Source organism: Phyllostomus hastatus, unplaced genomic scaffold (assembly GCF_019186645.2).
Source record: "Phyllostomus hastatus isolate PE091 unplaced genomic scaffold, TTU_PhHast_1.1 phas_contig_86, whole genome shotgun sequence".
Lineage (NCBI taxonomy): Eukaryota > Metazoa > Chordata > Mammalia > Chiroptera > Phyllostomidae > Phyllostomus > Phyllostomus hastatus.
In genome coordinates this window covers 42,708,832-42,725,367 of record NW_025333977.1, presented here as the reverse complement: position 1 = coordinate 42,725,367, position 16,536 = coordinate 42,708,832, and the positions used below count along the sequence as shown (strand labels likewise).

General features: G+C 39.0%; 1 protein-coding gene across 1 annotated transcript in view; it reads left to right on the top strand.

The window, feature by feature from the left end:
- Nucleotides 1–16,536, top strand: part of SLC9A9 (solute carrier family 9 member A9) — a 528,656-nt gene that overhangs the window by 91,779 nt on the left and 420,341 nt on the right. The gene's annotated exons all lie outside the window — the stretch shown is intronic.

Sequence of the window (16,536 nt, the reverse complement as noted above, 5' to 3'; positions counted from 1 at the left end):
ACAGAGTCACTCTTCCCAGCCCCCTTTCACACTGTACTCTTTGGAAGGAGGTCCCCACACACATCCTACACCGGGTGGAGAGTTTTGTTCCCCCTCCTTTCAGGGGAGTATCTGCATAATTTTTTGGAATTCTTCCACACAAAGAGATTTGCCTCTTCTCCCCAATTTAATTTATTCAGTTATTTATTGTTTGATATGGACTTATGGATATTTATTTATTCTTTGATTTATAATCCAATACTACTTAACTTTGTTACTCAAATTATTTCACCTTTGGCCATTATTTCACCTTTCACCTCTTTCAGTTGGCTCCTGAGCCCTGCTAGCTTACTCCCACCATTGGAGGTTGTTTGGGGATGGGTCACTCCTTACTCCCTGGCACTATACAATGCTCCAGGCTCATGTGTATGTTTCCTGCCCAGTGCTGGAATCAGCCATTTCCCCTAGGAGCACTGGCTCCCTCTATTAGAGGATGATATTAGAAACCAAGATCTAAATGTCAGGCTTACTCAGTGCTACTGGGGTCTTTTCTTTTAGGCCCTCTCAGCTGACCAAAGGAAAATTGTGTGTATACTAACTGTGTGTGTGTGTATATATATATATATATATATATGCATCTATAAGTATATCTATATGTAATCATGTGTATCTATTGTAATCATGTGTATCTATATTAACTTAAACCTGAGTTCTTACAAATGTCTCTAATCCATTACCACATGGATCATTCTTAGCCTTCTTCCCTTGAGGATCTATAAAATTTCTCCGTGATAGAGAGAAACCATTTAATCAATTATTTAATTCCAGTAAACATGCACAGCAGTATCAGAATGTTCAACCCATACCACCATGGAAAAGAATTTATTAACTAGAGTGTAGTATTTAGACACAGAGTGGGGCAAAAGTAGGTCATGGTTGTGAATATGCAAAACACAGAGTTTATTCCTGTATCATTATTCATTAATGATTATATTATTTTCCACATGAACAATTGTAAACCTACTTGTCCCACACCCTTTATAGCTGTTTTTGCCTTTCATTTTAGGTCACCCTATTCCCTGTCCCCTTTAGTGAGGTGGCATCATGTGGTAGTAACAAAGCTAGATTCTCTTGTCATGTTCTGTGCTCTTCCTCGGGATTCCCTAATGAGGAGATGTGGTAATGTAGTAAATTAATCTTATGTTTACCTAATACATCACAGATGATATGCAAGATGGTTTTTAAGTAACTTTTTTGTTTTAATGGATACACGTTTATTTTACTTTGTAAAGAAAAAAGTATGTAACTAGTCTATTGAAACTATGATACTATGATTATTATTCATTAGGACAAAGGTAAATATTATAAATTTTAAACTGAGTCACATTAGTGAAAATTGACAGTGACAAGGGAATGGCTGAAGTTTTGGAAAAACTGAATTAATTTATGCACAAGTCTCATCTACATTTTATCCATATCTATTTTTAATCCACAGCCAATCGAAAATTCAACTTCAGCTTCAGATCCCAAACTTATGACAGTTCAAAGCAACAATATGCCTTACAGATAATAATCATGTAGTATATATTATGTATCTTTCCTTAATTTTTGTCTAAAGTAGTAATGTTGCTCTCTCTGGTCTAGTCTCAAATAATTTTATACTTCAGGAGGTGGCAGTGAAACCGTGACTCTGGCCAACTCCTCACTGAGTTGGCAGCTTCTGCAAATGGCATAACCCAGGAAACTCCAGGATCTCCTAGCAGCTGAACTTTTTCAGAACCCTAAGGAAGACAACCTCAGTGGCAACACTAATGATCTGACTCACCTTATAGAAACACAACTGAGAGAAATAGAGAAATAACATCTGGGACAGAGCATGGATAGGACCAAGGTACCTCAACTGGGATGAGATAAAAAAAAAAACCCTGGAAGAGTTATTAAAACTCAGATTTTTGGGTCTCATCTCCAGGGTTTCTAATTCAGTAGGTCTAGGTAGAGCTCAAGAATTTGGGTTTCTAACCCAATTTGAGTTCCAGGAGATACTGAAGTTTTGGGTGTAGGGACCATAGTGTGAGAACTATTGGTCTAGGTGTTTAGGCAGTGACTTAGGGCAGCAAAAGAACAGATTAACCCTGGATATGTTATTATATAAATTACATTTCTTGGGCATGGCCAGGTGGCTCAGTTGATTGAAGCATCATCCTAGAGACCAAAATGTTATAGGTTTGATCCCCAGTCAGGACACATGCCTTAGTTGTGGATTTAATCTCTGATAGGGGCACATATGGGAAGCAACTGATTGATTTTTTTTCTCTCTTTCTCTAAAATCAATAAAACATATTCTTAAGTGAAGATTTTTAAAAAATGACATTGCCCAAAGGCAAAATCCTCATATAAAATTTTAGGTAACTAAATGAAGTGAAACTCGAACCTTGGAGTTTCCTCAATTTTACTATGGTCACAAGACCAGATAAGGTTTATAAGTACATATTAACCTGTAAATTAACCTATAAGTGACATTTATTAACATCATCATCTTTACTGTAATTGGTTTATTTTTTTTATGGCAAAGTGCCTCAGATTTTTAATGTGTTAAATAAATACTCTATCAGGGACTTTTTATATTATTTTTAGGGCATAGTTGACAGGAGCAAGTATTTTGTGAAAGAAGGAATTACTTTTGTTTTTAACCATTTTTTTAAGATTTTATTTATTTATTTTTAGAGGGGAAGGGAGGGAGAAAGAGAAGGAAAAAAACATCAATGTGTGATTGCCTCTGACACGCCCTTTACTAGGGACCTGGCCCACAACCCAGGCATGTACTCTGACTGGGACTCGAACTTGTGACCCCTTGCTTCACAGGCCTGCACTCAATCCCCTGAGCCACACCAGCCAAGGCAAGAAGGAATTTCTATTTTTACTTTGTTTAGTTTGAAAACATAACTCAAATTTGCCTCATTTTCATTTAATCATTTGATGATATCTTATAAGTGTAAAAATCTTAAAGAAATTCATAGCCTGAGATATAGCAACCCAATTTTTATGAATATCTCTTTCCCGTACAAGGTTGAATGTAGGCAAAGCATGAGAATGGAGATGATCACTTCAGCATCACTTCAGAGTATAGATTGGAACTCATCCCAATGTCCAATATTAGGGCCTGTTTAAATATGTTATGTTAAATAAAATGAAATGTTCTGTACCTCTACAAGTCAAATGCATAAATGACAGAAAAAATCCTGTAATATCTTATAAAAATTAGCAAATTGCAATATTTTATAAATAGAATGGGTCAAGTACATAAAATGCATAAAAGTTAGACTGGCATAAAATGTGCCAAAATGATGTGCAATTTACCCTAGGAGTTAAATGTGCTGCCTCTGAGTACAGACCCAATGCATGGAAACCTCAGCTCTGACACTTTCTAGCCATGTGGTCTTAAGTGTGTTTATTAATCTCTTTTTGCCCTCCACTGTGAAATGGGACCTGTGGTACGATGGGAAACATATGTAGGTAGTCATGTGCCACATAATGTTTTGGTCAACCACAGGCCACGTTCATGAGATGGTGGCCCCATAAGAGTATAATGGAGCTGAAAAATTCCTATTGCCTAGTGACACGGCCATTGTAAGGTCACAGTGCAACACATTACTTCTGTGTTGGTGGTGATGCTGGTGTAAACAAACCTACGGCGCTGCCAGTGGGATAAAAGTGCAGTGCATACAACCACAGAGTGCATAGTATTGATAATAATAAATGACTATGGTATTGGGTTATGTACTGCTATACTATATTTTTACTTTGTTATTTTAGAGGGTATTTTTTCTCTTATATAAGAAAGTTTGCTGTGGAGTGGTGCGCTGTGATAACCTGGCAGCAGCCTTACGCATCTCATGTTTACTTCCTGTCTTGATTACGTTCTCTTATGCTTGATTTAATCTTGTGTTGTTCTTATGAATTTAGTGTAGCCCAAGTGGGCAGTGTTTATAAAGTCTGTGGTAGTGTATAGTATGTCCTATGCCTTCACATCCACTCACCACTCACTCACTCACTGACTCACCCAGAGCAACTCTAGCCCTGAAAGCTCCACTCATGCTAAGTGCCCTATGCAGTTGTGCTATTTTTGCCTTTTATATTGTATTTTCACTGTACCTTTTCTATGTTTAAATATGTTTAAACACACATGTGCTTACTATTGTGTTACAATTGTCTGAAGTATTCAGTGCAGTAACATGCTGTACAGGCTTGTAGCCCAGGAGCAGTAGGCTGTACCACAGAGCTGAGGTGTGCAGTAGCTGTACCCTCCAGGTGTGTGAACCTGCACTCTGTGATGTTCCCACATGATGAAATTGCCTAACAATGCATTTCTTAGAATCTATCCCTGTCATGAAGGGACACATGACTGTAACTGGTTTTTGTCCTGGGTTCTCAGCACAAAACTCCTAAATCCCTTAGAATTTTATGAGCGATAAGAGTGTGTTTAATTATTCATAGCAAACCCTTTTCAACCATACCTAAGTTTATGCTTATAACGTGACTCTTGAGGACCTCTAGATAGCTTCAGGAAAGAAGATGGTTTCAAAAAGAGCCAGGCATAATGAGAAACTTGGAACTTTCAGCCCTACCTTCTAATCTCTAAGAAGGGGAAAAGGGTTGGAGATTAATTTCAGTCACTGGCAAATGATTGAATCATGCCTATGTAATAGAACCTCCACAAAACCCCTAAATGATGGGGCTAAAAAAGCTTCCAGGCTGGTGAACACACCAAGGCACTGGGAGGGTGGTGTGTCCAGAGAGGGCTTGGAAACTCTGTATCTCTTCACCTTCCCACCGTACCTTGCCCTATATATCTGCCCTGTTTGGCTGTTTTCAAGTTGTATCTTTTATAATAAACCAGTACTGGTAAGTAAAGAGTTTTCCTGCATTCTGTAAGCCATTCTAGCAAATTAGTGAACTGAGGGGGGTTGTGGGAACACTGACTTAGAGCTGGTAGGTCAGAACTACAAAGGGCCCAGGACTTGAGACTGGACTCTGAATTAGGGGCAGTTGAGGCAGTGAGCCCTGTAATGTGGGGGGGAGTCTGAGGCTAACACCAGGTAGACACCTGGTTGTCTTGTTGGACACCGACAGGTGTCTGGAGAATTGGAGAATTATTGGTGTTGTGAAATACCCCAAGTCATATTATTATTTACCTGTAACACTAACAGTTCAGTAGGGAAAACAGATCCACTCTAGGTATTTAAGGTCTGGGGAGGGAAGCCAAGAGGTAAACACTAGGTTCTGCAACTTTGCTGCAGAGTGAGGGGATTACCGATCCTATCCAGGGGTGAGGGATTGTAGGAAACCTTGCTGCTTTATTGGTTATGCCTAAGCCCCATGGCATGTGGCTGGAAGGGGATTCAGAGGCCACTGAAAAAATAATTTCTACTACAACCCACATGTCTGCAGTACTGGAGGAAGAAGAATGGATTCTGATTCCTCCCTTGTCTCCCAAATCTAATTACTCTAGTGCTAGAGCATCTCAGTAGAAGACAAAGTGTAATTTCATGCAGAAGAACCATTGTAGTACTAGTATTAGAGTCTAGGACATGTAGTTCTTGGTCTTCCAAACCCTAAAATTAAGGGGAAAGCACAAAAAAGCATGGGAGTAAGTGCTAACCACTTAAGAATTGTTTTAAAAATCCAGCATAGAGTTTGCTTAGAGTTTTTGTGAGGGCTAAATGAGAAATGCATGTGAAGTATTAACAGAGCATGTGGACACATTTTAAGCATTTAGATATTGTAAACATTCTTGATGATGATAATGATGATGATGGTAAGTTTCTAGGATGTGAAGGAGACCAGGGATAATTTGTTTCCCTCTGTACTTTTCCCACACTTTCAAATTTTCTGCAGTAAAATTTTATTATATATTTAGAAGAAAATTAACTAAAGCCAACATAAATGTTAGAAAATTGTGAAAATTTTCTACACATGAATGTAAAACATTAGTATAGGATAGCATATTGCAATATTAACACAGAAATAAAATATGCTTTCTACACAAGCCAAACACACGGACGTTTACCTGGCACATGTCCAATGTGCCTGAAACTTTAGAGTGATAGGTGTCATCATCACAGTCTTTTCAGCCTTGCCATTCATGTGATTTTTCAAGCTCTTTTTAGTAGGGTTCTTATTTTAGGTATGAAGTGCATTCTGAATCAAGCTTTTCTTTCTGTGATTCAAACTTAATTATTCTACCTGCTGTCTTCCAAAAATAAAAATGCTTCCAATTCCTATGAGAGCATCTTGGTAAAAATTGAAAAAAGCAGATGACTAACAGGAAGAACATCAAATATATCTGGAACATAATGAGTAATAGAACTATTGAAAGAGCTAATTTTTCAGTGAACCCAGGGAGACAATTTGAGTTAAAGGACTAATTAAAATCCTGGAACAGAAACTGTTGTTTTCCAGATGAGATGATGTAAAAGACCTAGAAAGCATCATACTTTCAGAACAAATCTTAAAATGTAGCAGAACGAATGCTACACAATGCCTTGGCATTTTTAATGTCGCATGAAGTCTGTTGAGTTATTATTACCATAAATCTTTAGTAATATAAAATATTATAACTTGGTATTTTAATCAAAGAATGTTACTAAAATGACTCAATGTCTGAGTTTTGCTCCACTCAGTGTATTAAAATAATTATTTTAAATACACCAATTATGGTGGTCAGAACAAGTAGAAAATAATTTATTTAGAAAGTCACCACCTTCTTAATGTTCCCTGCCCACTGTCTCAGAGCTGATTAATACTGTACAAACCAGATGTGATTAGTGGTAGCCTGGCTCAGAAGAGTCATCTCATTATTGGCCCATTACCGTGTAAGCCCTTTGCTCAAGAGCTAATTAGTGAGGCAATTAACTATCCACTCCTTAGTGTGCAGGAGCACAGAATTGTGGTGTGTTTGTCTTTTACAGATCTCACCTACCATAGTCATTTATTTTGAATATCATGAGAAGTAAGAGCAAGTAGAAGAGAGATTTCTCATTCTTCAACTGTTTTACTTTTGGTAAAAAAAAAATCCCAGAAATTTAGGTAAAAATTGAAAGAGGAAATAAATAGTTACTTTCATAGAGCTCTCTTTTGGATGTGTTTTGTGTCTGTTCAATTTTATTGAACATTTGCTTCCACTGGATCATAAGTTCTAAGAGGGCATGATTTTATCTTCTTTACCTTGGAATCAAAATGCTGAGAATTGTGCCTGGTATGTAGCAGATACTCAATAAACATCTGTTTAATGAATAAATGAACACTTGAAATGATGTTAGTGTATAATGGCAAAGAAAGTGTGGTTCTTTATTTTATTATTTTATTTTTTTAAGATTTTATTTATTTGTTTTTAGAGAGGGAAGGGAGGGAGAAAGAGAGAGAAACATCAATGTGCAGTTGCTGGGGGCCATGGCCTGCAACGCAGGCATGTGCCCTGACTGGGAATCGAACCTGCAATGCTTTGGTTCACAGCCCGTGCTCAATCCACTGAGTTATGCCAGCCAGGGCAAAAATATGGTTCTTACCTTTAGACAATGTCCATGCTAGATGAGAAGCAGACATATAAACAGATAGAAATAAGGTAGTGTGTGATACATTATTGTAATACAGGTACAAAGAAGAATGTGAGATAGTAAGAGACTAACTTCAGTGTTAGGAGGAGACTAAGGGTTGGGTAGGGATAGAGCAATCTTCCCAGGAACAGGAATGCATAGATTTTAATAAACTGTTAGGAACTGAGCAAGCCAAATGGAAGGTTCCAGAAAAAGAACACTATATATAAAGGTATGGATTCCTGGAAGAGCATCGCCTGTTAAAATATCACAAGGGAAGTTGTTTGCAAAACCCATGAAACTCTGAGGTCTCATAGTCATGATTTTCAAAAAAAAAAAAAAATAGTACCTGGGAATGAACAGGTAACTTGAGAGGAGAATCTGAAAGTTGCACATTAAAACCATTGTTGAAGATGCAAATTAAAACCACAATGAGATACCACTTTACACTGGTCAGAATGGCCATCATAAACAAAGCAACAGATGACAAGTATTGGAGAGGTTGTGGAGAAAATGGGACCCTAGTGCACTGTTGGTGGAATTGCAGACTGGTACAACCACTGTGAAACACAGTATGGAATTTTCTCAGAAAACTAAAAATGTATCCGCCTTTTGACCCAGCAATTCCACTGCTAGGATTATGTCCTAAGAACCCTGAAACACCAGTCCAAAAGAACCTGTGCACCCCAATGTTCATAGCAGCACAATTTACAATAGCCAGGTGTTAGAAACAACCTAGGTGCCCATCAGTAAATGAATGAATAAAAAAACTGTGATACATTTACACAATGGAATTCTATGCCACAGAAAGAAAGAAGGAGCTCCTACCCTTTGCAACAGCTTAGAAAGAACTGGAAAGCATTATGCTGAGTGAAATAAGCTAGGCAGTGAAAGACAAATACTATATGATCTCACCTTTAACAGGGACCTAAACAACAAAACAAACAAACAAGCAAAATATAACCAAAGACACCAAAATAGAGAATAGACTGACAATGACCAGAGTGGAGAGGGGAGGGAACTTCAGGGGAAAAGGGGAAGGGTTTACAGGAACAAGTATAAAGGACACATGGACAAAAATTGGCGGGGGAGGTGGAAACGGGAAGTAGGTGGGGAGCACTGGGGGTTGGGCTGGGATGGAAGTAAAAGAAAACTGTACTTGAACAACAATTAAAATAAAAAATATATTTTTATACTTAAAAAAAAAACGTTGAAGAAACGAAGGCTTGGAGAAGCTAACTTGCGCAATGCGATACCAGTGCAAATGGAAGAGCAGGGATTTGGACTCATCTCTCTTACTCTAGATCCCACAGTCTTACATATGAACACTGTACTGTTGGCATATCTGTGAGGCATCCTCTCCGCTTATTCACTCCTTGAATTATTATACCTGAGAAATCAAAGTAGTTACTCAAAGGCCCATTTGGTGACCATGAAATCTGACAAAAAGGAAGCCTATAATATGAATGTTTTATAGAATCCCACTTTCCTTTTACCTTCCCTCAGCTTCATTGCTTCATTCATTTAGTCAGCATTCCAAGCACATGTACACCAGGCTCTGTGCTAAGCATTGGTTCATACGACTGCTTGCCCTGGGCTTCACCGGACAGACAATGACAGTCTTAATCTCCAACTCTACTTTCCCAGGCTCAGTGTGTTAATATAATTAGTCCAAATGCAATTTTACAAATATATATATATATATATATTTAAATCTGGGGTTCCAGAGCTGAGTAAAATATCACTTCAGTAATTCCCAGAATTCCCTAAAGTGCAGGAGTGCTTTTATTTGAGGCCTTTAGGGGTCTATTGCCTACTTTTCTGCTTCACGCTATTGATTGCAGAAGCTTTACTCATTGTTAAGATTTTCATTTAGGTAGTGGTTCTCAAAAGTCATTCCAGTGATTGCTTTTTCTCTGGGGCATGGGGAGAAAGATCAGGGTTTACTTTCATTTCTTTTACCAACAGGGCAAGAATTGTGTTTCTCACTTGTGTTAATGTTGATTTTGTGAGGGATTTCATTCTGTGTCCTAGTGAATAGACCCTTCCTTCCACTCAAAGCAAATGTTTGTCTTTGAGCATGCTCCCCATTGTCATTTGTTAAATGGATCCGATTGGGCTGTAGCTGGATTGACTTGATATATCTTGACCAAAATAGAGGTGAAAACAGTTTACAATCTGATCATCTTTATTATGACTTAGCCACAGGATACTTCACCTGGCATTTTATTTTTAGCCATCTAGAGAGAGTAGAGGAAAGAGTGCTACTTGACTTAAGCCTACCTTGCAAATCTGTCACCTCTGACCTTAAACACATTGCTGAGTGGGGAGCAGAGGGTAGGAACCCCATTCTCACCATGCTTGTACACACTAGGCTCTTGATACATTAGTTGAATGAAAGCATACATAAAGTAATGACTAAATGTAAAATGATTTTCTATTATGTTTCTTGAACATTGTCTTTTTGCTGAGGGGGGTTGAGGACCTCTTCTATCTGGTGAAATAAAGGGATTGGAAATGTGGCTGAAAGGGCTAAACCTTGTCAACACTTTATTTTGAGTTGGGTATGTGTTTTTCCTAGTTCTGTGTTGATTTACTCCTTATATCTTTTTGAATATGTTAAATATTGCCTCATACATTTAGAAATAATCATAACCCACTAAAATAGATTCAGGTGTCTGAGAGGCTGAAATCCTTTGACAATGAGGCTTAATGATGACAGGGAATAACAGGAGAAAAGGATACCAGAATGCTCATTTTGACAGCACCTGTGGAATAAGCAGCACTAGCTGTCCAGGATTCTGCATGCAGGAGGCTGGGCTGCAGGTACAGTATGCATTGTTCCTCTGCTCTTCTGGTTCACTGTCCAGGGTGGAGGCTGTAGCAAAGCCAGAAGGGAAGACTACCCCACTGGAGACAGCTCACTGCTCCTGGGCGCCTCCCATAGAGAAGCTAGGCTACTTCTGGCCATGCAACATGAGGGCTAGAACATCAGGCTTTCCTCTCGGCCCCTCATTGTTCTGCAGTAGTGACAGCCACTATCATGATTCTACGTGTTTTTCTATTGAGTTAGCAAAAAGTTTAACTTGTTCATAGGTAGCTAAGTGGTAAGTGAATGAAAATAAGAAAAAAAACAAAATTGTAAAGAAATGTGAACAATAAAAGTTTTGAGGAGACAGACTCAAGTGGATAGAGTCTCCTCTTTCTGTTTTCATGGGACAGTTGCTTACTCCTGTGGCTCCAGTTTGGTCCTCCTCCCAAAGTACCTATTTACAGTAATCTATCCAGTGATCAAAATGACTGGAAGTTACAAGTGGATCCACAGCTGTGGATCCTTGGCTTTACAAATGGAGGGAGAAAGAGACCATCTCTCCTTCCTTTCTTCGTCTGAATTGTGAACCCTTTCAGAAGCTTCCTACAGCCTGGTCACTATTAGCCTGCCCTGCCCTTCCCTAAAATCCCTGTCAAAATCCTCTCTGTGCCAGTTCTGAGTAGTAGGTAGTAGAGACAGTGTTCCTTCATTTCCTTTTGTATTATAGTAAAATATATGTAACATGAAATTTGCCATTCAGACATGTTAAAGTGTACAATTCAGTGGCATGAATCTCCTTCCCAGTGTTGTGCAACTATTCTCCACTATTTCCTTTCAAAACTTTTCCAGCACACCAATCAGAAATTTTGTAGCCATTAAGCAGTAAGTCATCTAAGTCCTCTGGTGATGTCTAATCTACCTTCTGTTTTTATTAACTTGCCTATTCTAAACATTTCATGTAAGGGGAATCATACAATGTTTGTTCTTTGGTGTCTGGCTTATTTTCTTTTTCAAATTTCATCGATGTTGTAGCTGTGTCAGAACTTTTCTCCTTTTTAATGACTGAATAATTTTCATTCAATATAAGTCCTTTGAGGACCCACCTACACTGTTTTTTTCACAGCCCTGGGTCAACTACACAAAGATACATTGAAAACACATGGTCTGTGTTCTTAGATGTTTATGATGCTGGGTGGGAGGAGGGAAAAAGTCATGGACGGTGGAAAGCAGACAAGTACATCAGTCATTATTGATTACACGGTGTATCAAGTATGTATGCCATGTGACAGTGCTGGAAGTAAAAAACAAACAAGAACAGTTCAAAATGCCATGAGCAACAAATAGACTTACTGTCTCAGATAACCAGGCACCTGGAGGTCTCATATTTGGTCATCTGGACAACTTAAACCCGGGCCAGTTTCTGCCCTTCTTTTTGCTCTCCCATCTCCAGTCTCTTCTCATCACATGGACATCCCTCCTCAAGATTGGACTGTTGCTGTTTCTCACACACAGACATGTAGAAGCTGAAAGGAGCATTTATCTCATCTTCAATCTCCTTTTAAGGGATGAGAAACATTTTCCACAATAACTGCTCACCCCCAGCAGATTTCCCTCACTTTCCTTGGTTTAGATTGTCATGCTTCCCTCCAGGGGCTGGGCAGAGAGGGTCTCTCCTACCCAGAGTGCACTGAGGGAGGCAACCCCAACAAACTCAGGGTTCAGCTGGCAAGAAAGAAGGGAAGGAAAGGGCATAGAGTGAGTGACCAAAAGTTCCTGCTAAATTCTGGGTCAGACATAATCACAGGGTGTTTCTATCAGCTTGCGGAGTGGGAAGGGCTTAGAAAGGATCTTCTCTTATTGATGTTTCACGTCACTAAGGCTTGCACACTGGTTACTTACAGCAAATTATTTTTCCTTTCATAGCTAATAGGTTTATTTCTAATATTAAAGTCCATGTGCCTATTGGAAAGTGATTAAAGTAAAAAAGTGTGTGAAAAAGAAATAAAAACACAATCTTATTGTCCTGTGGTTTTATGTATTTCTTTTCTTTTTCTATAAATTATATAATGTACACATATATAGCAATTTATATATATATATATTTATTCACATATAAATAACTACTAACTCATGTGCATAAAGGCATGTCACTTCATTTTCTGTAACCAAAACCACCACTATGCCAGAGGGCAAAAGCAAAATCCTGACCAGTTACGCTAATCTCAATCAGTTCAAAGTTTTATTAGTCAATTCAAGATATCTTCAGTCAGTTCAAGGTGTTCTCTCTTTCTTTTCTTGGATATTCTCAAGCTTCAGGAGTCCCAATGTTGGCGGGGAATGGGGGCAGCTGGTATTTCTGGTCCTTTCTCTGTAGTCCCCGGCTAGGTCTGCATCACCTGGGTAGTTTTTCGTTTTTGGTCCAAGTAGATGACCACCATGTCCCCACTGTTTTTACAGCCAGGCCTCTTGGGTCTGCTGGCCTGTCTGTGTGGGCACCTCACACCCCAGTTTGTATTCGAGTCCCAGTTTGCATGCTCCCTCAGTGGCTAAGCCTTAGCCCTCACTGGGGTCTACCTAGGAAACAATCCATGAGTCCTAAGTTCTCACGTTGCCCTAAGTTTATCTGAGGTGTGGCATCTCTCCCTCCATCCCCACTCCCAGCCTGCAGCCCAGAGACACACCAGTGTGGAAAATCTGTTCTTTACCCTTCCCAGTTTCTCATTTCTTCTCTCCTCCTAGCTTGGGAAACTGTCTCTGATCTGTATTTGGTACTTAGGCTGGAGGGACTGGAAAACTGTGACCAAAATCTTATTCTTTCTTATCTGTGCATTATGGCCTGAGTTCTTCTGGGTCTTTGCTTTGACATTTAAACTCAAAAGCCATTTTTTTTTCTCCAAATTTTATCTATTTAAAAATTTAAAATCTACAGCTTTTAAAGCCAAAAGTTGAGCTGAGGTGAGACCAAAAAGAAGTAATAATAGTTCACAGAATGGACTATTTGGGAAAAAAATCAAATATCCAGGTGATGTAAACAATAAAGCAAAATATAGTTGGTTGATGGTTTTGATAGCTTTTGGTCCTCAGTTTCTCCATTCCTAGTGCTACTCATCATTCAGCACCCTCAGGCTAAGGCAGCCTGTGTTCTGACTGATTGAATTCTGGTGACCATCATGTCATATTTTGTTGCATTTTTGTTTCTCTGATCCTAATTTCCTTTCCCTAGAGTTCACAAACTCGTCACTATTGTTCTCTATGAGTAAGGTAAGCTCTTTAGAGAAGATAGCTCAGCAGTGCCCTGGGTAACCAGGAGGGGTGGCTGTGGAGGAGGTTAATGAAGTATTTAGATTGACTCAATTGAAGAGCAGACTTGTATATTTTAAAATAGCAAAAAATAAAATAAAATTGTATATTAAACCATCAGTGTTCAACCCTTTTTAATCTCATGGCTTACATAAACTAATTAATAAAGTTCTGTAGTATAGCAAAAAACTGATCTGAAAAAAAAAGATATACTTTTGATTCATTCACACCAGACGGCTATTGTTCTGTTGGCTATTGTCAAACTTTTATTTGACAATCTAAGGAAAAGAGGTCAGTGAACCTGATTAAATTGTCAGGTATTGCATGTTTTAAATATTCCTATGACACACCAGTTGAAAATTTATATTGAACATTTAAATGATAACTCTGTTGTTGAGAAGTTGAAGTCCAGTGGTTAGAGGTTGCCCTATATCCTCATTCGCAATCCCCATGGATCTCTCTGAGACATTCACACATGCAGCTAAAGTGATGTTGTACAAAGCTCTTTCTTTCTTTGAGGTTAACACCAAACATACACACTTTCACTTATGAGTGAAGGGTCATTAATGCCACATGGGGAGAGAGTGACAAAGAGCTGCTCTACTTTTCTTTGTGGACTCTACTTTGTCCACAGATCACAGATTTGATCACAGATTCAGCACAAAGATATTTACAAATGAAATACAATACAGGACTTAGGGGCTAAATCAGGGGATTTTTGATGGAAGGGCATAACCTTCCACCACATTTCAGACAAAGAAATATTTTAAATTCATGGCATAGTATGCTTATCTTCTGAGGTGTGAAATCTGGGCCTCCTGCTGTCGTCAAGTTCATTCTCTGAATCGGTGGCACATGCTTTAATAAACATCAAGTGACAGCTCCTAGTCACTAACCAACACAGAGCTCTTGGAGCAGATCCAGTCCCCGGGAACAGAAGCCATGTAAATAAACTCTGTGGGGCAGATCATGCACCGAGCGCCAAGCAGACTAAGACATCAAGGCAATTCCTGGACATACTGCTATAGCTGAACAGATGGCAGGCGAGAGAAGTGCTTAAAGGAGCCACTGGAGCACAGTTTCAAGTGACGTCTCACATTCTTTGCAGTTAGATAGTGATAGAAGCAAACAGATTATGGGGATATATTGCCATTCAGAAAGACATTATTTGTTTCAAAGCTAGTCTCAGCAAAAGACATCTATGCAGAAAATGACAATAGATATGGAAGGATTACTAACACTTGGGTACCAAGAACATAACTTAGGTTTGGAAAATAGCAAGGGTGACTTTGTCACATCTTAAGAGTCTCATGTTCATAATGGGGGACTGCACTCCAGTAAGAGTGCAGTCCCCCATAATGCACTTTCTTCCTGGCTCAGAAGGATGGCTGAGGACATATTATGAGGTTGAGCCTTTAGGTAGGAAAACCTGCAGTGGGAACAAGCTGTGAGGCTGGGAAATTGAGAGACAGAGGGAATAAAATGAGGACTGATAATAAGCAGGAGCATTGTCCTTGTCCCTTTATAGACCCTGCACAGGCCCAGCAATGAGCAGTAGAATTCAGATGCAACCTTATTTGGACATTTATGTTAAATAAGAGAATCTATTGGGAACTTAGACTTGGAGGAACAGATACCTACTCAGAATCTTCTCTTCTTCCCCTTTGTGACCAGAATTCCATTCCCCCCCACCAAGATATCCACCTACTTACTTACATGGCTCTTAGTGACTTTTTCCCTAGTTCAAGAGTAAATCTCTATAGATGTGGCCAGGTTCTCTGCCAGAGATTGGTGGGTATATGAATTATTTCTAGCCATTGAAGCTGGGAGGGTAAAGTCTCTGAGGAGGGGGTACTTCTGGGAAGGGTTTCCTTTATCCCAAGAGTCGGTGACCCTTTCATTTATGAAGGTCCCTGTGTCTATAAATAATGGCTGCACAAGATGCTACAGCCATCCTGTGACCACAAAGGATCAGTCTATGTAGATCAAGAAAATGGAGGAACTGAAAAATTAACAATGTAAGTCTAGGTCTTTTTGTCATTTGCAACCTACAGCATCTTTACTGATAGATCTTTTTAAAGAGTTATGCTGACTTTTCATAACACTCAGCAGAGGTGGGGTGGGGAGCTGGCTTAGCCTGTACAGTTTATCTTCTCCATCCATCCATCCACCCACCAATTCATCATTTATTAGGTGCTTACAATATGCCACAGATTAACATTGCAGGTATGAAGATGAGTTGGAAATAACTCCTGCTCTTGAAGTGCTCACAGCTCTATTAATAGATTATAATATAATATAATAAGTCTTATAACATAGGAATATACAAAATGTCTTTGTAGTCCAGAGTGGAGAGTGATGCATGCTTATCTTCATGTCAGATGTAGGGCAGTACATACAAAGAATGCCCAAAACTTGCCCAGCAGAAACTGTGTTCCAAGGAGGTGAAATAGCAGAAGAAAAGCGATGCAGTAAAGAAACCAACTGCTTTGTCCTTAGATGTAAATCCATGCAGAAAGACTGATTGTGTGGAAATGGACTATCTGTATCATAAGGGAAATCTAGAGAATGATGAAGGAAATAAAGGTAAGTTTACTGTATTTAGATGCTGCAAAAGGGAGACAGTAGACTTTAGGAAGGAAGGGAGATAGGTTATGAGACTAATCCTCACACTTGAGTTACACAGTCATGCCAAAGCCTCTAAAACACCTGCCTTTCAAATACAGTCCAACAGATGAGCATACTGCATGAAGTCCTCATGACCCCATTTCTTGTTCTGATTGTCAAAATCAGATAAGTACTTCCTTCCATCCCACTTGGCCTTCATATAGGCACTTCAATTCCACAAACATT